Here is a 26,560-nt window from a genome sequence, read left to right as displayed (position 1 = left end):
TAAGTCAACAGCAAATCATGCTGCAATTGAAGTTTCACCCTTTCCTTATATAAATCTTCAGTAGGTAATACTGAATAAACTTTATCTATTTCTTTAATCCTGTTAGTAATCACTAAAAGCTTCACTTTAGTTTTCCTTCTTAAAGCTGCTGCATACGAAATTATATGTCCCCTAAGAAAAGATTTCATCATACCCCAAATAACCAAATTTGACATACCCTCAGTTGTTTTTAATTCAAAAAATAAAGAGATTTGCTCTTTTATAAAACTTACAAATTCTGAATCATGGAGCAGAGTAGTATTAAATCTCCAATGAGATGCATTCCTTGTATCATCAGAAAGCTTCAGTGTTAGTCTCATGGGCGCATGATCCAACAGCGCAATAATGTCATATGCACAATCAGTAACAATGGATACCAATCTTGTATCTAACAGAAGATAATCAATTCTTGAATATTTATGATGTACATGTGAAAAAAAGAAAAATCTTTATCTTTAGGATGGAGAAATCTCCAAATATCTAACACATCGTATTCTAGTAAAAAGGAATTAATACAGGATGCAGCCTTATTAGGAAGGAACGGATTGGTTGATGACCTATCAATCAAGGGATTGAGACAGCAGTTAAAATCCCCGCCCATAATCAACTTACATTCATTTAAATTCGGCAGTGTAGAAAATAACCTCTTAAAAATTCAGGGCTATCTACATTAGGTGCATACACACAAACCAGTGCCACCTTTTGACCACATAACAAACCAGTAACGATTAAGTGTTACACGGGGGGCCAACGTTGGAGAACCCAAGTGTAGGACACTGGCCCATCGACTCAATTGGGGAGGCTGGCGTAGACCTGAACATAGAGCAGGGAACCAGAGGGATCTTGACAAGGAGAAGGGATTCACAGGGACTCTCTAGAAACTAGAATGGAACTTAGAACTATCGGTTCTAATCAGAACAAGGAACGAAGTATCGCATGAGAATTGACCAACGAACTGGCAACCTGGGATAGAGTCACCATCGTATTTATTTCCCAGTCTCTGATGAGGGCCAGATGTACGGTAATTGGGTAACTAGCAGCAATTGACTAACATTGGGGCATGATCAGGGAGAAAGAAGTGTTAAAGGGAAATGGCCAACCGGAACCATGAAAGTACCACCCCCCCTCAATGGGAGCCTCCCGGCATTCCTCCAGGACTGTCTGGATGGTCCAGATGGAAGTCTTGGATGAGGGAAGGGTCTAGGATAAAGGACCAGGGGACCCAAGAATGCTCTTCAGGACCGTACCCCTCCCAGTCCACCAGGTATTGGAGACCCCTGCCCCGACGGCGCATATCTAGCAGTCGTCAGATGGTTGTCGATGAACCGGGCAGGGGGAGGATTCTCAGCTGGGGGACACAAAGGGCTGATGGAGACTGGTTTCAACTGAGACACATGAAAGGTTGGGTGAATACGCATGGACTTTGGCAGCGTGAGGTGGACCGCTGTGGGATTGATAATCCTATCAACCTTGAATGGTCCCAGGAAGCGGGGCGGAGGGAAAGTTTCCTATGTTCGCATTTGAGTGGGATGTCCCTGGAGGAAAGCCACACCATCTGCCCCAGTTGGTATTCCGGCGCTGGAGTCCAGTGTCGGTTGGCCGTTTTCTTATTTTGATGTGTTGATTTGAGTAGGTTGGTGTGAGACTCCTCCCAAATCTTCCGGCACCGATTAACATGGTCCCAAACCGATGGTACCACGATCTCTTCTTCCTGTGCGGGGAACAGCGGGGGGTGGTACCCAAGGGAGCACTCGAATGGCAATGGCAGAGCTCACCAGGGAGTTGCGGGCATACTCAACCCACGGGAGATGGTCGCTCCCGGTCGACGGGTTGTTCGCCGTAGCATCGCCTCCAGGTCTTGGTTGACCCGTTCCGTCTGCCCGTTCACCTGGGGGTGGAAGCTGGACGACAGGCTGACCGATGCACCTAAGGCTTGACAGAAGGCCTTCCATACCTGTGAGAAGAACTGGGGACCCCAATCGGAGATGATGTCTGTGGGGATTCCGTGGAGGTGGAAGACGTGGCGGACGAGAAGATCTGCGGTCTCTTGCGTGGAAGGTAGTTTGGGGAGGGCCACAAATTGCACTGATGTGGAGAAACGATCCACCACAGTGAGTACAACAGTGTTTCCATGTGAAGAGGGTAGACCGGTGATGAAATCTAAAGCGATGTGGGACCAGGGACACCCAGGTACAGGTAGGGGACGGATTAATCCCGCAGGTGGCTGATGGGAGGCTTTTCCATGGGCGCAGACGGAACATGCGGAAACATAGGAACGGGTGTCAGCATCCATGGAAGGCCACCAGAAATGCCTCTTCAGGAGGGTTAGGGTCCAATCGACTCCAGGATGGCAGGCAAAGTTAGAAGTGTGCCCCCATTGTAGGACCTGTGATCGAACAGCACCGGGTACAAAGAGGCGACTGGGAGGTCCGGTGCCTGGGTCGGGTTGCATCCTTTGGGCCTCTTTGAATTTGGACTCGATCTCTCAGGTGAGGGCAGCCACTACACAGGATGGTGGAAGGATGGGCTCGGGGTTGGGAAGATCCTCCTCAGAAACATATTGGTGGGAGAGAGCATCAGCCTCTGCAGGACTTGATGGACATGGTGCACGTGTTGCTAGGGACTGCTGGAAAAGATCAGGATGTTAGCCAGGTAGACAAACACTAAGTGGTTAATGAAGTCTCTTAGTACATCGTTAATCAAGGCTTGAAAAACTGCGGGGGCATTGGTGAGGCCGAAGGACATGACTAAGTACTCGAAGTGGCCTAACGGGGTATCGAAAGCCGTCTTCCACTCATCCCGCTCCCTTATCCGGACCAAATGGTAGGCGTTTCGGTGGTCCAACTTCAAGAAGATGGTGGATCCATGAAGTGGCTCGAACACAGAACTTATAAGAGGCAGTGGGTACTTGTTCTTGATGGTTATATGATTTAGGCCTCGGTAATCAATGCAGGGACAGAGAGAGCCATCCTTCTTCCCCACAAAAAAGAATCCATTGCTCACCGGGGAGGATGAGGGTCGAATAATGCCCGCAGCAATAGACTCACTAATATATTTCTCCATGGCTTCTTTCTCAGGCCCAGACAAGTTATACAGGTGACTGGTAGGTAACAAGGCCCCGGGGAGAAGGTCAATAGCGCAGTCATACAGGCGGTGTGGAGACAGGGAAAGGGCAGATTCATTGCTGAATACCTGTCCCAGGTTGTGGTATTCTGTGGGAACTCTGGACAAGTCGAGGGTTTCAAAGACAGGCGAGGTCACTGTATCCTCCCCAGGGGAGGTGATGTGGCAAAACGGGCTCCAGCTGGCTATCCTCCCGGTAGACCAGTCAATGCAAGGATTATGGCGGCTTAACCGAGGGTATCCGAGTATATCGGGGCTTGAGGAGAGGAGATTAGGTTAAATTGAACCTGCTCCCGATGATTCCCAGAGAGGATCAAAGACAGTGGTGGAGTACGGTGAGTGTCTCGAGCCAGAAGTCTTCAGTCCAATGCCTGGGCTTCCAGAGGGGTAGACAATGGCTCCTGAAGAATTCTGGCCTGGGCAGCTATGTCTTCATCCAACAGATTCCCCTCAGAACCAGAGTCTATCAAGGTAGACAAGGACAGGGACTGTTGGTTATAGGTTACAGTAGCTTGGATCTGCATCCGGGCTTGGGGAACTGAAGGGAGTGTCGTCTGATTCACCAGAACATTTGGAGTGGGGGCTACACTAGGAGCCGACAGGGAAGAGAGGCTGGCCGAAGATGGTAAGGTGGGCCGTAGGATGACCGGTCTTTTCTCTCAGATGTTCTCAAAGTTGATTATCTACCGTGGTGGCTAGAGAGACCAAAGAGTCCAGACTGTTTGCATCATCCCTGGCCACTAATTCATCTCTTATCTTGTCAGAGAGACCCCATCGAAACACTTCCTGTAGTGCTTCGTCATTCCACCTAGAATCGGCCACTAATGTTTGGAACTCTACGGAGTATTTCGCTACACTTCGCGAGCCCTAAGAGAGAGTCAGAAGGCGCCTAGTGGCATCTTTCCCACGAATGGGCTGTTCAAAAACCTTCCTCATTTCAGAGACGAAGGTGGAGAAGGAAGAACAGACCTCTGGCTGGTTGTCCCAGATCGCGGTGGCCCATGATAAGGCATCCCCTCCTAACAGCCCCATGATGTACGCAATTTTTGATCTGTCTGAGCTGTACGTACGTGGCTGTTGCTCAAAAACCAGACAGCACTGCAGTAAGAAAGCCCGGCACTTCCCTAGGTCCCCAGTGTAGGGTTCTGGTTTGGGTACGTAAGGCTCTCGAGGTGATTGTGGTGCCGAGCCAAGGGGCGTAGCCATCCCAGGCTATGTGGTTTGGTCAGACTGGGTTCTTGGAAGGGACGGAGTAAGGGGAGCGGATACCCGGTCAACCTGCTCACTGACCTTCTTTACATCCTCGGACAGGGCACGAAGATCTTTCATGACTTCTCTGAGTAGTTACTCATGTATCCTAGTAGGGACCCCTGGCTAACGAGGGCCTGTTGCATTGGGTCCGTGTCTGCTGGGTACATTCTGTCCAGTTTGTTCTGTTACACGGGGGTGACGGAGGAGAACCCAAGTGCAGGACACTGGCACATCGACTCAATTAGGGAGGCTGACGTAGACCTGAACGAAGAGCAGGGAACCAGGGGGATCTTGACAAGGAGATGGGACTCACAGGGACCCTCTAGAAACTAGAGTAGAACTTAGAACTAACGGTTCTTATCGAAACAGGGAACAAAGAATCACACAAGAATTGACCAACGATCTGGCAACCTGTGATAGAGTCATCCTCGTACTTATTTCCTAGTCGCTGATGAAGGCCAGATGTACGGTAATTGTGTAACTAGCAGCAATTGACTAAAACTGGGGCATGATCAGGGAGAAAGAAATGTTAAAGGGGAACGGCCAACTGGAACCATGACAATTAAGTATCTTTCAATTGAATCAGTAACAGTATTAAAATGTACAAAAGAGACTTTAAAATTCATAAAAATAGACACTCCTCTATTTTTTGATGTTGACGAAGAGTGAAACTGAGAACGCTTCCAAAATTAAAAAAACATCCTACGGATGTGGGTCTCTTACGCAAAAATAATATCGACTTGAAATGTTTTCAATTTCTTAAAGATCTTTCTACGCTTAATAGATTGATTCAAGCCGTTCAGGTTCCAGGAAATTATATTAATTTTATTAACATCCATACTGAGATTTTAATTTAGGGATTTACAAACTGAATTAGTGCGCTGAAACAAACCAAACCTGCAGGGAGGAACAAAATGGATTCAATCAGAAAGGAAAAAAACCAATGTGATTGACAAGAAAACCTCTCAGGACTGCCCAGTCAAAAAAACCTAAACTAATAGCCCCATCCCCTCCCCCCCAAAGCCGGAAAAAAATACATCCAATAGGTGGACTAAACTAAAGACCCTAATCCCTTTGTCTCTAAAAGGCAGACTCTTTTTAAAAAAAAGTTTTAAACTAACACCACTGACTCAAGACACAACATCAGATACATAGAAAGAAAATTGAGAAATTCCAAATATTATAATGTTATGTGTAACAGAGGTTAAAACATAGTTAACAGTGGCTATCTTAAATTTGTTTAATAAACATTGATCATATATTCAAAAAAGAAATATCTAACCAAATAATATGATACGACTGATATTAAACTCTTACAGATCCTAAAAGAAAGCAGAAGGGAAAAAAAATAAAACCGCCTAACGATGTCTGGACCACCAAAAAATGTAAATTGAATTTTCAACGATTCAGCTGTAGATAAAGATTGAATTCAATATTATGTCTAATAAATGTTAGCACATAATTAACGGTGGCCATCCTAAATTCATTTAGTAAAAATTGACCATATATTCAGAAAAGATAGATTCAATTAAATAATATGTTATGACTTATGTTAAATTCATACAAATCTTAAAGAAAGAAAAAAATACAAGAGTCAAAGTGATGGCTATACAGACATAGAACATAGATTAAACTTTCAATGATTCAACTACACACGATTGTCAGCTAAGGATTAAATGATGGAGTTGCTTATGCAATTGACTTGATTCTCCTGAGGAGGCTTAGAAGTTTCTCAACCTTTTCTGAAGTTTGCAAGTTTCCTGATATTGTCGTGGACATACTTCATTGTGGATATTGTTTATTGTGCAAAATACGCCCTTTCAAAATGCACCCTCCCAGCATCCCTCGAATGACCCTCGCTCAATCACAGGACAATTTCTGTGAAGCAATTTGGACTATGGAAGGGAACTGGAGAACCCAGAGAAAACCCACTGTATGACACTGTGGGACTTGGAACTCGGAACTGTAACAGTGCCACGCTAACCACTATGCTACCATGGCAGCCAATCTAATGCAAAGTTAAAAGGGGCAGAAAGAAGGCTCTTGAACACTTCTGCTATGCAGGAATCATTGTAAAACACCAATGGTATTTTGACATTTTCAAAATACATCTCTCACCTCATAAACTACTGACAAGACCTTTTAGCTGCAAGTATTAACAGTGCCACACGTTGTGTATGTCTAGGTAGCATGGGATCATAATACTCCTCCTTGGTGGTAGGATCAAAGGTGACTTGAAAGACGTGTAAAATATATAAGGGGCATAGACAGAGTTGACAGCCAGAGTCTTTTTCTCCCAGAATGGATATTGCTAATATGAGAGGGTATTATTATAAAGTGATTGGAGGAAAGTATAGAGGGATATCAGTGGTATGTTTTTTCCCCCACACAGAGAATGGTAGGTGCATGGAATGAGCTGTCAGGGATGATGGTAGAGGCAGTTACATTATTATCATTTAACAGGCTCTTAGATAGGAAAATGGGTGACAGATAAATGGAGGTGATAGAGGCAGATACATTAGGGATAATTAAAAGACTCAGGCATATGGATGAAAGAAAGATGGAGGCCAATGAGGGAAGGAGTGTAGAACCAGAGGGCATATCCATCGAATGCAAGGATGTCCCTTTATAAAATGGTTGAGGAAGAATTTCATTAGCCAGAGGGTGGTGAATGTGAGGACTTCATTGCCACAGAGGGCTGTGGAGGACAAGTTATTGGGTATATTTAAAATGGAAGTTGATTAGTTCTTAACTAGTAAGGGCATCAAGATTACAGAGAGAAAGGAGCAGAATGGGATGGAAAAGGGATACTAAATCAGCTGGAATGGAATGCTGGAACAGACTTGACATGCCAAATGGCCTAACTCTGCTCCTATGGCTTAAGGTTGATCTTTGATTAGGTTAAAAGGTTGGTACAACACCATAGGTTGAACAACCTGTACAGTGTTTTGCTGTTCTGTTCTCTTTGGTCACTTTGGTGTCTTTTAATGAAATCATACTTCTTAAAAAAAAATCAGCCTTTTGAACATGTCAGCTCACCTACAGACTCCTCCTTTGGTTTATTGCACATTCTGATGAAAAAGGCCCTACTTGAGAGCATGGAGGAACTATTTAAAAGCTGGTTGCATCAAGCAGACAGAATCAATCTCTCTATAATAGATTGTGAAGTGCCAGCTTTTGTCCTGCACTCTTTGCTTCTCCCTAAAGCGACGTTGTCCAGATTAACCTCACCACAATAGAAACCGATGATCTGCGTGCTGATACCAGCCGTACAAAGGCCACTCGTGGGAGCAGATTTAAGTAAGATTAGGAGATTTTAGCATCAAGTTAACACTCTAAGTACAGCATGCTCATGAAAAGGCAGGTTTAATGGATATGTAATGTTTTACTTTACTTTATGTCACCAAACAATTGATACTAGAGCGTACAATCATCACAGCAATATTTGATTCTGCGCTTTGCACTCCCTTAAGTACAAATCAAAGTAAATATAATAAAAAAATTTAAATTACAAATCATAATTAGAAAATAGAAAAGGGAAAGTACGGTAGTGCAAGTCAGGTTCGGATATTTGGAAGGTACGACCCAGATCTGGGTCAGGATCCATTCAGCAGTCTTATCAGTTGGAAAGAAGCTGTTCCCAAATCTGGCCGCACAAATCTTCAAGCTCCTGAACCTTCTCCTGCAGGGAAGAGGGACAAAAAATGTGTTGGCTGGGTGGGTCATGTCCTTGATTATCCTGGTAGCACTGCTCCGACAGCGTGCGGTGTAAAGTGAGTCCAAGGATGGAAGACTGGTTTCTGTGATGTGCTGGGCTATGTTCACGATCTTCTGCAGCTTTTTCCGGTCTTGGACAGAACAACTTCCATACCAGGTTGTGATGCACCCTAGAAGAATGCTTTCTACGGTGTATCTATAAAAATTAGAGAAGGTTTTAAGGGACAGGCCGACAAAGCGTGAACATTCATTAATCACGAAGGCCGCCACCTGCAACCTCTTTCCTGATTTCTGAAACAGCAGTCAGTATTTGGAATAGAGTTACACTGAACATAGAACTCCACAGAACACTACAGGCCCTTTAGCCCAGTGTTGTGCCGACCATGTAACCTACTCTAGAAACTGCCTGGAATTTCCCTAGCGCATAGCCCTCTATTCTTCTAAGCTCCATGTACCTACCCAAGAGGATCTTAAAAGACCCTATTGTATCCGCCTCCACCACCGCCGCCGGCAGTGCAATCCACGCACTCACCACTCTCTGTGTGGAAAACTTATCCCTGACATTCCTTCAGTATCCATTTCCAAGCACCTTAAAATTATGCCCCATTGTGTTAGCCTTTCAGCCCTGGAAAAAAGCCTCTGGCTATCAAACAATAAATGCACTTCATCATCTTACACACCTCTATCATGTCACCTTTTATTCTCTGTCCCTCCAAGGAGAAAAGGCCAATTTCACTCAACCTATTCTCATAAGGTACACCCCCCAATCCAGGCAACATCCTTGTAAATCTCCTCTGCACGGTCTCTACAGTATTCGCATCCTTCCTGTAGTGAGGTGACCAGAACTGAGCACAGTACTCCAAGTGGGGTTTGACCAAGGTCTTATATAGATGTAACATTACCTCATGGCTCTTGAACTCAATCACATGCCTGATGAAGGTCAACATACCATATGCCTTCCAAACAACACTGTCAACCCATGCAGCAGCTTCGTGTGTCCCATGGACACTGACACCAAGACCTCTCAGATCCTCCTCACCTCCAAGAGTCTTACCATTAATATTATATTCTGTCTTCAAATTTGACCTACCAAAATAAACCACTTCACACTTATCTGGGTTGAAGTCCATCTGCCACTTCTCAACCTGGTTCTGCATCCTATCAATGTCCCACTGTAATCTCTGACAACCCTCCCCACAACACCCCAACCTTTGTGTCATCAACAAACTTACTAACCCACCCTTCTACTTCTTCATCCAGATCATTTATTAAAAAAATCGCAAAGAGGACGGGTCCTAGAACAGATCCCTGAGGAACTCCACTGGTCACCGACCTCCATGCAGAGTACAAACCATCTACAACCACTCTTTGCCTTCTGTGTGCAAGCCAAATCTGGATCCACAAAGTAAGGTCTCCTTGGATCCCATGCCTCCTTACTTTCTGAAGAAGCCTTGCTTGGGGAACCTTATCAAATGCCTTACTGAAATCTATACACACTACATCCACTGCTCTACCTTCAACAAAGTGTTTTGTTACATCCTGAAAGAATTCAATCAGACTCAGAAGGTATGACCTGCCTTTGACAAAGCCACATTGACTATCCCTAATCAGATTATGTCTCTCCAAATGCTCATAAACCCTGCCTCTCAGGATCTTCTCCACAACTGGTCTATAATTACTTGGGTTATCTCTACTCCCTTTCTTGAACAAGGGAACAACATTTGTAACCCTCCAATCCTCCAGTACTTCTCCTATCCCCATTGATGATGCAAAGATCATTGCAAGAGGCTCAGCCAATCTCCTCCCTTGCTTCCCACAGTAGCCTGGGGTACATCGCATCCGGTCCTGGTGACTTATCTAACTTAATGCTTTTCAAAAGCTCCAGCACATCCTCCTTCCTAATGTCTATATGCTCAAGCGCTTCAATCCACTGTAAGTCATTCCCACAATTGCCAAGGTCTTTTTCCCTGGTGAATACTGAAGCAGGGTATTTATTAAGTACTTCTGCTACCTCCTCCAACTCCATGCACACGTTTCCACTATCGCACCAAATTGGTCCTATTCTCACACGGCTCATCCTCTTGCTCTTCACATACTTGTAGAATGCCTTGGGGTTTTCCTTAATCCTGTTCACCAAGGCCTTCTCATGGCTCTCCTAATTCCATTCTTAAGCTCCTTCCCAGGAATCTTGTAATTTTCTAGAGCTCTAACAGTACCTAGTTTCTTTAACCTTTCATAAGCTTTTCTCTTATGCTTAACTAGATTGTCTACATCCTTTGTACATCATGGTTCTTTAATCCTACCATCCTTTCCGTCTCAATGGAACACACGTATGCAGAACTCCATGCAAATGTTCGCTTAACATTTGCCACATTTCTGCTGTGCATTTCCTTGCGAATATCTGCTCCAAAATTCCTGTCTAATATCATATTTCCCTCTACCCCAATTAAATGTTTTCCCAAATTGTCTGCTCCTATCCCTCTCTAGCGCTATGGTGAAGGAGATAGAATTATGGTTACTACCTCCAAAATGCTCTCCCACTGAGAGATCTGACACCTGACCAAGTTCATTTCCCAATACCAGATCAAGTACAGCCTCTCCTCTAGTTCCTGAACACACCGAACAAACTGCACTCCATCTAAACCCCTTGCGCTAAGGAGATGCCAATCAATATTAGGAAAGTTATCTCATCACAGCAACCCTACTATTATTGCACCATCTCAGAATCTGCCTCCCTATCTGATCCTCAATGTCCCTGTTGCTACTGGGAGATCTATAAAAAGCACCCAGTAGAGTTATTGCCCCCTTCCTGTTTCTGACTTCCACCCACACTGACTCAGTCGACCATCCCTCCATGACTTCCTCCTTTTCTGCAGCCGTGATACCATCCCTGATTAGCAATGCCACACCCCACCTCTTTTGCCTCCCTCTCTGTTCTTTCTGAAACATCTAAAGCCTGGCACACTCAGCCATTCTGTTCCTGAGACATCTATGTCTGTAATGGCCACAACATCATAGTTCCATGTATTGATCCATGCTCTAAGCTCATCCGTCTTGTTTATGATACTCCGTGCATTAAAATAGACACATCTCAAACCATCAGTCTGAGTGCATCTTTACTCTAACATCCACCTATCCTTCCTCACAAACTCTCTCCAAGCCGTCTCTCCTACGAGAGACGTGTACCATGACCTCAGGCTGCTCACCCGCCCATTTCAGGATATTGTAGATGCGCTCAGAAACACCACGAACCCTGGCACTGGGAGGCAAACTACCATCCTTGTTTCTTTTTCGCACCCACAGAGTCGCCTATCTGTCCCCCTGTTCCTTTCCCTATCCCTCTTAGTCACAAGGTCAGATTCAGTGCCAGAGGCGTGGCCACTGTTGCTCCCCCAGGTAGGTCATCCCACCACCCCCCAACAGCACTCAAAATGGAGTACTTATTGTAAGGGGGACAGCCACGGGGATGCTCTCCACTTTCTGACACCTTCACTTCCCTCTCCTGACAGTCATCCACTTATCAGTCTCCTGTGACTACCTGTCTGTAGCTCCTGTCTATCACCTCCTCACTCTCCCTAACAAGCTGAAGGTCATCAAGATGAAACTGCAGTTCCCTAACTTGGTCTTTAAAAAGCAACAGGTCGATGCACCTGGAGCAGACGTGGCCATCAGGAAGGCTGAAGGTCTCCCAGACAACTCACGTTTAACACTCAGAACAGAAAACTGGCCACACAGTCATGCCCGCTATTCTTGTGAGAGGAGGAGAAAAATGTAACTTACCTCTACTGCAATGACCACTTCGCTAGACAGTGTCTCTCTTAAACTTTGGAGCTTTCTCGGTGTCTGCACACGTCTCCCCGACCTAATATGCTGAGCCCCGCGAAATGCTCCTTTTTAAAACTCTTCTCCCCGACCTGTGCAAAGCTCTCTCTCTCTGTGAATTGATTCATCTGGCATTAACCATGTACATAAACACAAGAAAGTGTACAGATGCTGGAAATCCAAAGCATCACAGACAAAATGCAGGAGGAACTCAACAGTTCAGGTAGCATCTATGGAAATAAATAAACAGTCGATGTTTCTAGCCGAGAGTCTTTTTCAGGACTGACAAGGAAAGGGCAAGATGCCAGTGTAAAGAGGTGGGGAGGGAGCAAGCTAGAAGACCAGTAGATGGTAAAGGTAAGGGGCTGGAATCTGATAGGTGTGGAGAGTGGCCCTGGGTGAAAGGGAAGGAGGAGGGTACTCAGGGGGGAAGTGAGAGGCAGGTGGCCAGAGTGGGGAATAGAAGAGGTGCTCGACGAAACACTCTTCCAATTTACGAAGGGTCTCACTAACGCAGAGGAGGCCACATCGGGAGCAATGGACACAATAGACCACTTCATCGAACACCTCCGCTCCATCTGCCAAAAGTGGAACTCCTTGGAGGCCAAAGATTTTAAATCCGATTTCTGATTCCCGCTCCGACACGTCGGACAATGGCTTTCTCTTGTGCCATAAGGCTATCCTCAGGGTGGAGAAGCAGCATCTTATATTCCATTGGGATAGCCTCCAACCTGATTGCATCAATGTAGATTTCTCCTTCCAGTCATTTTATTTTACACCCCTCACCTCTTCCCCACTCTTCTTCTATTCCCCACACTTTTACCACTACTTATTAATTTCAATAGGTGCTGCTTGACCTGCTGACTTCCTCCAGATTATCAGTGCATCGTCTGAGTGTCACAGGGGGACAGGAGGCTGCACCCAAGTGCAGGACGCAGGCACTGAAGTACTAGGGGCAAGGCAGGAATAACTAAAGGATAGAACCAGTTGGGGAAACCAGGGCGTGCGAAAGAGATGGGGCATGCTAGGTAATCCTGGGGTTCAGAGAGAGTTCATGGCAAGGCTGGAGAGCCCCCTGGGTGGCCGCATAACTCCTGGGCAGGGCCGCCTCCCAGGCAGGAACACGGAGGCCCGGGCAAGACGTGGAACACCTAGGCAGGTGTGGGCACAACCCGTAGGGAGCAAGGGGTAGGAAGGGGCAGAGACCTCCACTGTGCAATGGCAGTCCGGCCTGCTACCCGATGGAGGCAAGGGATCGGGAGGGAACTTGGTCTGGGGTGACTCCAAGGTTGACTCACAGAACTTGGAGATGAAGCAGTGGGCCCTCCAAGTCGGGACGACCTGAACAAACAGAGCCGATCGGACAAAAAACCTCTGAACATGACAAACCAGCTCGTACAAGACAACCAGCAAACAGGACAAAACAAGTTCAGAGCAGGACAACCCCCCAACTAGACTCAGTCCCAGATTCCCTTATATCCACCTCCAAGCTGATAGGTCTCAGGTGCACCTTCTTAAGCCAAGATGATCCTATTTGGGCTTAAGGGTGAAAGGAGGGACGGCGACAAGACCCGGAGTCCGCAGACCAGATCAAGACCCGGAATGCGGGCTCCGGACCGGACCATAACACTGAGGATACAGTTGTTTTGATCGTTTGCTTCTCTTTCACGAAGTATGGCCCCAGAGAAGTAGGAATGAAAAGTGGGAAAGTTATTTTTATTTTAGTAGATGAATATGAAAGTTGCCTTGGGGTAGTACGATTAAGAGCAGTACTACCTGTAGTAATAATTATTGCTGCAAAATTCGCAGTTATAAGTTATATGCGGGGGATACGTTCCTCGTGGTTGACGCATAATGTGAATAATTATTTAAATGGAGAAAATAGGGATGCGTTCCAGACGGCTTCCGAAATATGTTTCATCTGTAATTTATTCATTTTCAAACCAATACAACACACAAGCAGTACCACAAGGCACATTCATATTATATTTCATCAACTTAAGGTAATATTCAATGTAATAAATCATAGAAAGTTAACATACTAGGGTGTACAGTACTCACCAACAGTGGCAGGTGTGTTCGCTCCGGGAGATGAGTGGTTGTTGTGGTGTCGGGCAGCTTTACGTGGATAAGGTGGATGGTTGTGGTCATCAGGATCAGATCAAACACAGCAAGAGGTGAAGGAAGACTCAAAGAACTCTTAGAACTGCTGGCACTGGTTTGAAGAAAGTGGTGAGGGTTGTTTGCTTGGCAGCATTTTGTTTTTCAGCATAAATTTGCTTGTAGGGAAGAAGGGTTGACGGCAGGGAACGACTGAAATGCTGAGTCCGTTCTAAACTTGGGTCCGTGTCCATCACCATTTGTGCCAACTGTTCCGACTTCCACCATTCCCTCACCGTTGGTAACCTCCTGGGATTTTCAAAAGCATCTGTTGCTTGCGGCACCTGAGAGATAGTTCGCCGTAAAATAAGTACGTCTTGGTCAAGTGGTTGAGTCAGAGTTGTTGTGTTAGGCGGCAGGAAACGAACGCACTGTTATATTAGGATGAATGCTGTCCAAATGTTTAGGAGGGGCTGGCGAATTGTCAGGCAACAAAAGAACTTTAAAGGCAAAATTCTGTCCCAGGTAGTAGCGTCCCAGAGCTGATGCTGCGCTGTTTATAATTTCCAACTTTTGTTCAAGCGTTAAAGTGGTTCTCTGCCACTCGGCTGATGGCCCAGGACTTGACATCAGATGCTTAGGAGGCATAGTTAAATATTTCCAACAAAAAAAATCACTGCACCGTAGGTAACAACAACAAAGTTTAAGAGCGCAAGATCGCACATCCACACCTTGCCAAAACCAATGCGAGACTGGCGGGATTGAGACTGTGAGGTGTGCGCACGTAACATTGTATTGGCGGGAGAGCAGTGTTCCTCGCATAACTGTGAGTTTTGGACGTATATAAGGAGACATTGGTAGAAATAGATTCCTCGCATAACTCGCATTGTATGAGGACGCATATAACAAGGATATGGTGTACTTGTCTTTGAGATGGGCCGATCATAGCCCTTTTGTAAAGTATCATGTTGACATCCAGTTGTAATCGTTTTGAGGTGTGTGTGTAAGTAATTTCAATCCTCCGGATTTTTATATTGGGTGTGTAGAATAACAGCGTACTTTTTGTTTCCCTATCTGACAGAATGAAAATGCTCTAAACTTTCCTGCAAACAGATGCTTCGCGCACCTCGTCAGACCAGTTCCGCGCACATCTATAGATGTGCTCTTGTTATAGAACTGGTGATCAGTCCTGTACAACTGCTAGGACCAGTTGTTACAGTGCAATGGATAAAGCACAGGTCTGTCTCCTTCTTACACTAGGTTACACTACCGGTGTGATTACTCCAAATACAGTACGAGATGAGTATTGTGTGCAATTTTGTATGCAAGAAAGGACATGTGGGAATTGGAGAGGTTCCAGACTCCAAAGGAAATTGACAGGATTGAAAGGATTAAGGAGTAAGGAGCGTTTGATGACTCTGGGCATGTACTCACTGGAGTTTAGAAGAATGAGCAGGATCTCATTGACACAAATTGAAAGGCCTAGAGAGTGAGGGTGGAAAGGATATTTCCTACAGTGGGAGAGTCTGGGACTGGAGGCCAGTCTCAGAATACAAAGACGTCCATTTAGGGCCATCAAGGGTTATAGGAAGAGGGCTGCAGAATGGAGTCAAAAGGAATATTAATGATGGAATGGCGGAGGAGACGGCGGCCTTAATAGTCTGATTCTGCTTCTAGGTCTACCACTGGGAGGAGCTGCAAAAGCCTCAAGACCTACAATCTCAATTTAAACCTATGCCTCTTGTTTTTAAATACAACTACCATGCATTCCCTCTACACCATTTATGACTATTAGAATTTTAGATACAGATTGAGCATTCCTTATTTGTAATGCTTGGTGCTGTTAGTGTTTTGGATTTTTTTCAGATTTTGTAATACTGTATCTGCATCAATAGAAGATGCCTTATAAGTGTACAGCTTCTGTACAACTTATGTGAAGCTCACAAAATGAAGTCCGCAGTCAGAGTACAGTCTGACATGATGGAGCAGCATCCTCAAGACTATTGGAATTGAATGACCATCCCCAACCATGTCTACTGGGTTCCAGCGCTGCAAATGGTTTATTATCTGTCGTCAGTTCCGAACAGCCACAGCAACTATGACGGGAAGAGGTGTGGTTTTATATAAAACTTCTAACAATTTTGTTAAAGTAGTGAAATGGATTCAACATGGGAGATGCCAGAGAGTAGTGGTGGATAACTGTCAGGTTGGAGGCTGGTGACTAGTGGTGTGCCTCAGGGATCTGTACTGGGTCCAATGTTGTTTGTCATATACATTAATGATCTGGATGATGAGGTGGTAAATTGGATTAGTAAGTATGCAGATGATACTAAGGTAGGTGGCGTTGTGGATAATAAAGTAGGTTTTCAAAGCTTGCAGAGAGATTTAGGCCAGTTAAAAGAGTGGGCTGAAAGATAGCAGATGGAGTTTAATGCTGATAAGTATGAGGTGCTACATTTTGATAGGAATAATCCAAATAGGACATACATGGTAAATGGTAGGGCATTGAAGAATGCGGTAGAACAGAGTGATCTCGGAATAATGTTGCATAGTTCCCTGAAGGTGGAATCTCATGTGGATAGGGTGGTGAAAAAAGCTTTTGGTATGCTGGCCTTTATAAATCAGAGCAATGAGGCCCGAAACGTCGTCACTTCCTCCTCGCATAGATGCTGACTGGCCTGCTGAGTTCTGCCAGCATTTTGTGTTTTCATTGAGTATAGGAGTTGGGATGTAATGTTAAAATTGTACAAGGCATTGGTGAGGCCAAATTTGGAGTATTGTGTACAGTTCTGGTCACTGAATTATAGGAAAGATGTCAACAAAATAGAGAGAGTACAGAGGAGATTTACTAGAATGTTACCTGGGTTTCAGCACCTAAGTTACAGAGAAAGGTTGAACAAGTTAGGTCTTTATTCTTTGGAGTGTAGAAGGTTGAGGGGGGACTTGATAGAGGTATTTAAAGTTATGAGGGGAATGGATAGAGTTGATGTGGATAGGCTTTTTCCATTTAGAGTGGGGGAGATTCAAACAAGAGGACATGAGTTGAAAGTTTGGGGGCAAAAGTTTAGGGGTAACACGAGGGGGAACTTCTTTACTCGGAGAGTGGTAGCTGTGTAGAATGAGCTTCCAATAGAAGTGGTAGAGGCTGGTTCAATTTTGTCATTTTAAAAAATTGGGTAGGTATATGGACAGGAAAGGAATGGAGAGTTATGGGCTGAGTGCAGGTAGATGGGACTAGGTGAGAGCAAGCATTCGGCACGGACTAGAAGGGCTGAGGTGGCCTGTTCCTGTGCTGTAATTGTTATATGGCCCGTGAAACAATTACCTTCATTTTTCGGTTTATGATAGATTTTTGTTTCTTTCACGATTAGTACACTGTTAAGCAGCATATGTTCACTCTGACACAGATGAATTCATTCTTTTTATATGTGACAGCGATCTTCATTTTTCGCTGTATGGAGTCTTTTTCTATTTTTCCATTATCTGTTCATTAAAGATGAGGTCACTTCTCATAAGTGTCTGTTGAGCAGAGACCTGTGCATCGCCTGGGAGCTTTCCAAATGCCATGAAATTTTTCATTTGTGATGTTATGTCTGTGCTAAAAAAAAAATCTAATTTCAGAGGTTTTCGGATTTTGGATGAGGGATGTTTAACCTGTACCTCTATCCAGTCACGCCTCCGCTTCCTTCCTGATTGGTAAACACAAGGGTAACTCAACCCATCTAAATTTGGCTCTCCGTTTGTTTTCATTGGCTTTGGTGGCTAAAAAGAGTATGGCCACCGATGAATTGCAATGATCAATTTCCTTCTCCCATCTGTCATATCTCATGAACAATTGTCCATACTCCTTCACTCCAGAATGTCCATTAAGGTTTCAACTTTCACGTCTTTTCTCACACTATTTTGAAAAATCAGGCAGCTAATTATTACATTTAAAGTCTCTTCAACTGTTTTCAGTTCTACTGTATTTTCTTGGGCAATTACAAAAGCAAAGAATCATTCTTAGTCAGAGGAACACTGGCATGAATAGGGTTTACATATTAGCTGCATAACTCATTAACCCTGATTTAGTTAGCTAAACTTTGCATTGTGCTTTGTGGTAACAACCTTACTATTGTCTTATGGTTTTAAAAGGTGGTCATATAGATTATTCATAATGTAAACAACAATTTGAAAAGGGGTAGATAAGTAATAAAAAGATGGAACTGATTAATTGTGGGAGACGTCTACCATTATTTCTTCAACGGTTTGATCGGGGCACAACTGCCATGGACATCAGCCAGTGACAACAGCAAGAAGCGTTTGAAAGGAGACAGCCTTATAGAGTGGGCACCAGAGTAGAAGGAGACAGAGTAGGATGGCTTTGGCTCAATGGGGCTTCAGCATTAACAGGTCGAGGCGAGGTAGGTTGCCTGTGTAGAATACAGACAGGAAATATGTATGAGACTGGTGTTCTGTGCTCAGTGTCAGATGTGGGAGGTTCAAGAGACTCCCAGCCTCCCAGATGGCCACATCTACATCAGGTGCGTCCAGCTGCAGCTCCTGAGGTACCGTGTTAGGGAACCGGAGATGTAGCTCTATGACCTTCGTCTGGTCACGGAGAATGAGGTGATAGATAAGAGGCACCGGGGCTTGGGAAGACAGATAAGTGGGTAACAATCAGTAGAGGGAAGGGCAGGAACGAGAGGCTAGAGAGTACCACTAAGGCTGTATCCCTTAACAATAAGTACTCCTGCTCAAGTACTGTTGGGGGAAACGGCCTAACTGGGGGAAGCAACAGTGGCCGTGCCTCTGGCACAGAGTCTGGCCCTGTGGCTCAGAAGGATAGGGAAAGGAAGAGGATGGCAGCAGTGATAGGGGATTCTATAGTTAGGGGGTCAGACAGGTGATTCTTGGACACAGGAAAGAAGCACGGATGGCAGCTTACCTCCCAGGCGCCATCGTCCGGGATGTTTCTGATCGCGTCCACAATATCCTGAAGTGGGAAGTGGAACAGCCAGAGGTCATGGCACACACGAGGAAATCTGCAGATGCTGGAAATTCAAACTACACACACAAAATGCTGGTGGAACACAGCACACGAAGCAGCATCTATAAGGTGAAGCACTGTCGACGTTTTGGGCCAAGACCCTTCATCAGGTCGTGGCACATATTGGTACCAAAGACATAGGCAGGAAAAGGGAGGAGGTCCTGAAAGCAGACTACAGGGAGTTAGGAAGGAAGTTGAGAAGCAGGACCACAAAAGTAGTCATCTTGGGATGACTGCCTGTTCCACATGATAGTGAGCATGTACAGGAATAGAGTGAGGTGGAGTATGAATGCATGGTTGAGGGATTGGGATATCTTTTTTAAAGGCAGCAGTGACCTATACAAAAAGGACAGTTTGCACCTGAATCCTGGGGGACCAATATCCTGGCAGGGAAGTTTGCTTAGGCTTTTGGGGAGAGTTTAAACAAGAATTGCTGGGAGGTGGGAACCAAACCGAAGAGATGGAGGAAGAGGCGGTTGGCTCACAAATAGAAAAAGCTTGGAAACAGAGTGAGAGGGTGATAGATAGAGAAGGGACACACTCAGACCGATGGTTTCAGATGTCTATTTTAATGCACGAGTATAACGAACAAAGTGGATGAGCTTAGAGTGTGGATTAATACTTGGAGCTATGATGTTGTGGCCATTACAGAGACTTGGATGGCTCAGGGGCAGGAATGGTTACTTCAAATGCCAGGCTTTAGATGTTCCAGGAAGTACAGGGAGGGAGGCAAAAGAGTTGGGGGCATGACCCTGTTGATCAAAGATAGTGTCACGGCTGCAGAAGAGGAGGAAAATACGGAGGGATTGTCTACAGGGTCTCTGTGGGTGGAAGGTAGGAACAGGAAGGGGTCAATAACACTACTGGATGTTTTTTTTATATAGACCACCCAATAGTAACAGGGCCTTCGAGGAGCAGATAGGAGGACAGATTCTGGGAAGGTGTCATAATAACAAGGTTGTTGTGTGAAAGATTTTAATTTCCCAGATGTCGATTGGCATCTCCCTAGAGCGAGCGGTGTAGATGGGGTGGAGTTTGTTAGGTGTGTTCAGGAAGGTTTCTTGACACAATATATAGATAAGCCTACAAGAGAGGCTGTACTTGATCTGGTATTGGGAAATGAACCTGGTCAGGTGTCAGATCTCTTAGTAGGAGAGAATTTTGGAGATAGAATTATGATCACTATCTCTTTTACCATAGCATTGGAGAGGGATAGGAACCGACAAGTTAAGGAAACGTTTAATTGGAGTAAGGGGAATTATGAGGCTCAGGCAGGAACTTAGATACATCAATTGGGAACAGATGTTCTCAGGGAAATGTACGGAAGAAATGTTCAGGGAATATTTGTGTGGAGTTCTGCATAGGTACATTCCAATGATAGGGAAAAGATGTTAGGGTACAGGAACTGTGGTGTACAAAGGCTGTTGTTAATCCGGAAGAGCTTATGAAAGATTCAAATGGCTAGGTAATGATTGAGATCCAGAAGGTTATAAGGCTAGCAGGAAGAAGCTTAAGAATGAAATCAGGAGAGCCCCGAGGGGCCATGAGAAAGCCTTGGTGGACAAGATTAAGGAAAACCCCAAGGCATTCTAAAAATATGTGAAGAGCAAGAGGATGAGACTTGAGAGAATAGGACCAATCAAGTGAGACAGTGGAAAAGTGTTTATGGTATCAGAGGAGATAACAGAGGTACTTAATGAATACTTTGCTTCAGTATTCACTACGAAAAAGATCTTGGAGATTGTAGGGATGTCTTGCAATAGACTGCAAAGCTTGAGCATGTAGATATTAAGAAAGAGGATGTGCTGGAGCATTTGTAAAGCATCAAGTTGGATACGTCACCAGGACCAGATGAGATGTACCACAGGCTACTGTGGGAGGTGAGGGAAGAGATTGCTGAGCCTCTGGCAATGATCTTTGCATCATCAATGGGGATGGGAGAGGTTCCAGAGGATTGGAAGGTTGCAAATGTTGTTCCCTTATTCAAGAAAGGGAGTAGAGATAGCCCAGGAAATTATAGACCAGTGAGTCTTACTTCAGTGGTTGGTAAGTCATTGGAGGAGATCCTGAGAGGCAGGATTTATGAATATTTAGAGAGGCATAATATGATAAGGAATAGTCAGTGTGGCTTACAAGCCTGACTGAATTTTTTGAGGATGTGACTAAACATATTTATGAAGGTAGAGCAGTAGATGTAGTGTATATGGATTTCCGCAAGGCATTTAATAAGGTAACCCATGAAAGGCTTATTGAGAAGGTAAGGAGGCATGGGATCCAAAGGGGCATTGCTTTCTGGATCCAGACCTGGCTTGCACACAAAAGGCAAAGAGTGGTTGTAGACTGGTCATATTCTGCAGGAGACCGGTGACCACTGGTGTGCCTCAGGGATTTCTTCTGGTACCCCTACTCTTCATGATTTTTATAAATGACCTGGATGAGGAAGTGAAGGGATGGGTTAGTAAATTTGCTGGTGACGCAAAGGTTGGATAGTGTGGAGGGCTGTTGGGGGTTACAGCAGGACATTGATAGGATGCAAAGCTGGGCTGAGAAGTGGCAAATGGAGTTCAACCCAGATAAGTGTGAGGTGGTTAATTTTGGTAGGTCAAATATGATGGCAGAATATAGTATTAATGGTAAGACTCTTGGCAGCGTGGAGGATCAGAGGGATCTTGAGGTCCGAGTCCATAGGACGCTCAAAGCTGATAAGCAGATTGACTCTGTGGTTAAGAAAGCATAAGGTGCATTGGCCTTCATCAATCATGGGATTGAGTTTAGGAGCCAAGAGGTAATGTTGCAGCTGTATAGAACCCTGGGCAGACCCTACTTGGAGTACTGTGCTCAGTTCTGGTCACATTCGAACCACAGAACATATAATCATAGAACATTACAGCACAGAAACAGGCCTTTTGGCCCTTCTTGGCTGTGCCAAACCATTTCTCTGCCTAATCCCACTGGCCCATATCCCTCCATACACCTCTCATCCATGTACCTGTCCAAGTTTTTCTTAAATGTTAAAAGTGAGCCTGCATTTACAACTTCATCTGGCAGATCATTACACACTCCCACCACTCTCTGTGTGAAGAAGCTCCCCCTAATACTCCCTTTAAAATTTTCCCCCTTCACCTTACCTATGTCCTCTGGTTTTTTTTCTCCCCTGGCCTCGGTGGAAAAAGCCTGCTTGCATTCACTCTACCTATACCCATCATAATTTTATATACCTCTATCAAATCTCCCCTCATTCTTCTACACTCCAGGGAATAAAGTCCTAACCTATTCAACCTTTCTCAGTAACTCAGTTTCTGAAGTCCCGGCAACATTCTTGTAAACCTTCTCTGCACTCTTTCAACCTTATTGATATCCTTCTTGTAATTCGGTGACAAAAACTGCACACAATACTCCAAATTCGGCCTCACCAATGCCTTACACGACCTCACCATAACATTCCAATTCTTATACTCAATACTTTGATTTATAAAGACCAAAAGCTCTCTTTATTACCCTTTCTACCTGTGACGCCACTTTTAGGGAATTTGGTTTTTCCTTCCAAAGTGCAATACCTCACACTTGTCTGTATTAAACTCCATCTGTCATTTTTCAGCCCATTTTTCCAGCTGGTCCAGATCCCTCTGCAAGCTTTGAAAACCTTCCTCAGTGTCCACTACACCTCCAATCTTTGTATCATTAGCAAATTTGCTGATCCAATTTAACACATTATCATCCAGATCATTGATATAGATGACCTGTAAGATCACCTTACCACAGGAAGTATGTGGAAACCACAGAAAGGGTGCAGAGGAGATTTACAAGGATATTGACTGGATTGGGGAGCATACCTTTTGAGAATAGGTTGAGTGAAATCGACCTTTTTTCCTTGCAGCGATGGAGGATAAGAGGTGACCTGATAGAGGTGTAGAAGATGATGATTGATCGTGCAGATAGTCAGAGACTTTTCCCCAGAGCTGAAATGGCTGGCACCGGAGGGCACAGTTTTAAGGTGCTTGGAAGTAGGTACAGAGGAGATGTCAGGGTTAAGATTTTTTTTAAATGCAGTGAGTGGTTGGTGCGTGGAATGGGCTGCCAGCAACGGTGGTGGAGGCTGATACAATAGGGTCTTTTAAGAGACTCTTGGATGGGTACATGGAGCTTAGAAAAATAGAGGGCTATGGGTAAGCCTAGGTAGTTTTAATGTAAGGACATGTTCAGCACAGCCTTGTGAGCTGAAGGGCCTGTATTGTACTGTTGGTTTTCTATGTTTCTATTATTGTTGCTTCTGTCATATACAGCTTTTAGCAACAATAATTCATTACTCTTGCAAAAGTGCAATCATAATTCACTTGATCTAAAATTAATCAGAATATATTTAAACTTTCACCAGCAATACAATGTACAAGTCCAGCTATTTAAAAGTAATCTCTCATAACTTTGAATGGGATCTGAGAAGCCAGTACATAAAGTTTACAGGAGAAAGAAAACATTGTAGATATTTAAAATTTAATTAGGCATGGTTCTTTAGAGCAAAGTGCCTTCCTTGTATTAGGTTTCAATAGGTACATTTAAGGTAAGAGAAATGTATGCAATATACATCCTGAAATTCTTTTTCATCGCAAACATCCACAAAAACAGAGCAGTGCCCCAAAGAATGAATGACAGTTAAATATTACAATCCCAAAGCCTTCCCCCAGCTCTCCCTCCTACACATAAGCAGCAAGCAGCAAGGTGACACCTCCCCACAGCAAAAAAATCAGCACCCTTCACCAAGCACTCAAGCGTGCAGCAAAGCATCAATTCAATAAAGACAGACTTGCAGTCTCCTAAAGACTACTCGTTCATCCCGTATTTCCACATACCACAGGCTCTCTCTCTCCCTAATAAGGGAAATAGAAGTGTCCCCATTTCACCAAGAGGGGAGACATAACAAACAATTCGCATCCTTGGCATATCAAATAGAGTTAGTTATGAGACCCCCAAGAGTAGATCCCATTCCCGCAAAGAACCGAAGAATTACAAGTATTTATTACTCTATTACAAAAATGCAATGGCCAGTCACTTGAATAAAGCTTCCATACTTTTGGAGTAATTTGTGTTTAGAAACTTCAAAATTAGAGTCAATATCTTCCTTTGCACAAGGAAAAGATGGGTTGTAAAAAATATGAGTTTTGTCCGAGGTGGTTTGAAAATTTGAAATATTTCAAATGTCATTTGAAACAGGGATGGTGTCAGAGGATTGGCATATTGTTCATGTTGTTCCATTGTTTAAAAAGGGTTCTAAGAGGAAACCTAGCAATTATAGGCCTGTAAGTTTGACGTCAGTGGTGGGTAAATTAATGGAAAGTATTCGTAGAGATGGTATATATAATTATCTGGATAGTCAGGGTCTGATTAGGATGCCAGAGAGTAGTGGTGGATAACTGTTTGTCAGATTGGAGGTCAGTAACTAGTGGTGTGCCTCAGGGATCTGTACTGGGTCCAATATTGTTTGTCATATACATTAATGATCTGGATGATGGGGTGGTAAATTGGATTAGTAAGTATGCAGATGATACCAAGATAGGTGGTGTGTGGATAATGAAGTAGGTTTTCAAAGCTTGCAGAGATTTAGGCCAGTTAGAAGAGTGGGCTGAAAGATGGCAGATGGAGTTTAATGCTGATAAGTGAGAGGAGTTACATTTTGGTAGGACTAATCAAAATAGGATGTACATGGTAAATGGTAGGGCATTGAAGAATGCAGTAGAACAGAGTGATCTAGGAATAATGGTGTATAGTTCCCTGAAGGTGGAATCTCGTGGATAGGGTGGTGAAGAAAGCTTTTGGTGTGCTGGCCTTTATAAATCAGAGCATTGAGTATAAGAGTTGGGATGTAATGTTAAAATTGTACAAGGCATTGGTGAGACCAAATTTGGAGTATTGTGTACAGTTCTGGCCACTGAATTATAGGAAAGATGTCAACAAAATAGAGTACAGAGAAGATTTACTAGAACGTTACCTGGGTTTCAGTACCTAAGTTACAGGGAGAGACTGAACAAGTTAGGTCTTTATTCTTTGGAGCATAGGAGGTTGAGGGGGGACTTGATAGAGGTATTTAAAATTATGAGGGGGATAGATAGAGTTGACGTGGATAGGCTTTTTCCATTTAGAGTGGGGGGAGATTCAAACAAGAGGACATGAGTTGAGAGTTTGGGGTCAAAAGTTTAGGGGTAACACGAGGGGGAATTTCTTTACTCAGAGAGTGGTAGCTGTGTGGAATGAGCTTCCAATAGAAGTGGTAGAGGCAGGTTCAATATTGTCAATTAAAGTAAAATTGGATAGGTATATGGACAGGAAAGGAATGGAGGGTTATGGGCTGAGTGCAGGTCAGTGAGACTAGGTGAGAGTAAGCATTCAGCATGGACTAATTGTTATATGGTTATAAGACCATGATAGAATGTCGGGTTCATGGAAGTAATGTCATAGAAATTCAAGAAGACAACTCTTGGGAAGGAAAAGTAACTTGAAACTGAAGGAAGAGTGCAGGCTTAAGCAGTGGAGGAGGCTGAAAATATATGGATATCAGAAAGGAATAGAGGTTAATTATCACTGACATGTCATTAAATTTGTTGTTTTGCTGCTGCAAAGTACAAGACAAAAATAAGTTACAAAACAAATAAATAGTGCAAAAGGCTTATAATGAGTCTGTGTTCATGAAATCTGATGGCAGAGCGAAGAAACTGTTCTTAAAATATTGAGAGTAAGTGTTCAGGCTTCTGATGTAGTACTATGTGGAGGGTACTTCCTGGATGATGAAGGTCCTTATCGATGGGTGCTGCCAGCTGAAGTCACCACATCTTGAAGATGCGGCAGGGAGGGTACAGTGCACGAAGAAATTGGCTACGTCTGCCTCTGCAGCCTCATGGGATTATTAGTAGGTAGTGATGCAACCAGACAAGAACACTGTACATCTATATAAATATTGCAGTAATCTTTGGTGACATATAAAATCTCCTCATTCTTAATTAAGCAGAGCCACTGGCATTCTAGCTTTGTGATTGCATCAATACACATTAGATGCAGGACAGATCTTAGGAATATTGATGCTCAGGAATTTGAAGCTGCTCACTCTTTCTATCACTGACCTCTCAATGAGGTCACTAAATTTCTTGGTGTTCACCTGGTGGAGAATCTCACCTGGTCGCTCCACACCAGCTCCATAGCCAAGAAAGCCCAGTAGGGTCTCTACTTTCTGAGAAGGCTGAGAAAAGTTCATCTCCCATCCCTTCCCCCCCCCCCCCCCATCCTCACCACATACTACAGAGGATGTATCGAGAGCATCCTGAGCAGCTGCATCACCTCCTGGTTCGGGAATTGCACCGCCTCAGATCACAAGACTCTGCAGAGGATAATGAGGTCAGCTGAGAAGATCATCAGGGTCTCTCTTCTTGCTATTACAGGCATTTACACCACACGTTGCACCCGCAAAGCTAACAGTATTGTGGACCCCACACA

The 26,560-nt window shown here is 44.3% G+C and overlaps 1 long non-coding RNA gene across 2 annotated transcripts; it reads right to left on the bottom strand.

Annotated features, from left to right (window-relative positions):
* Positions 1–5,230: 5,230 nt before the first annotated feature.
* On the bottom strand, positions 5,231–26,099 carry LOC132378030 (uncharacterized). 2 transcript variants are annotated; one of them, XR_009506869.1, is made up of 4 exons: positions 18,980–26,097; positions 17,378–17,650; positions 14,014–16,148; positions 5,232–8,326 (listed from the first exon to the last, which is right to left on the bottom strand). It is a non-coding gene; the product is annotated as an uncharacterized LOC132378030 (long non-coding RNA). The 2 variants fall into 2 exon arrangements; XR_009506868.1 differs by having other exon boundaries at positions 5,231–8,326; positions 14,014–17,650; positions 18,980–26,099.
* Positions 26,100–26,560: the final 461 nt, after the last annotated feature.

Source organism: Hypanus sabinus, chromosome 19 (assembly GCF_030144855.1).
Source record: "Hypanus sabinus isolate sHypSab1 chromosome 19, sHypSab1.hap1, whole genome shotgun sequence".
NCBI lineage: Eukaryota > Metazoa > Chordata > Chondrichthyes > Myliobatiformes > Dasyatidae > Hypanus > Hypanus sabinus.
This window is presented reverse-complemented; position numbering and strand designations above follow the sequence as displayed.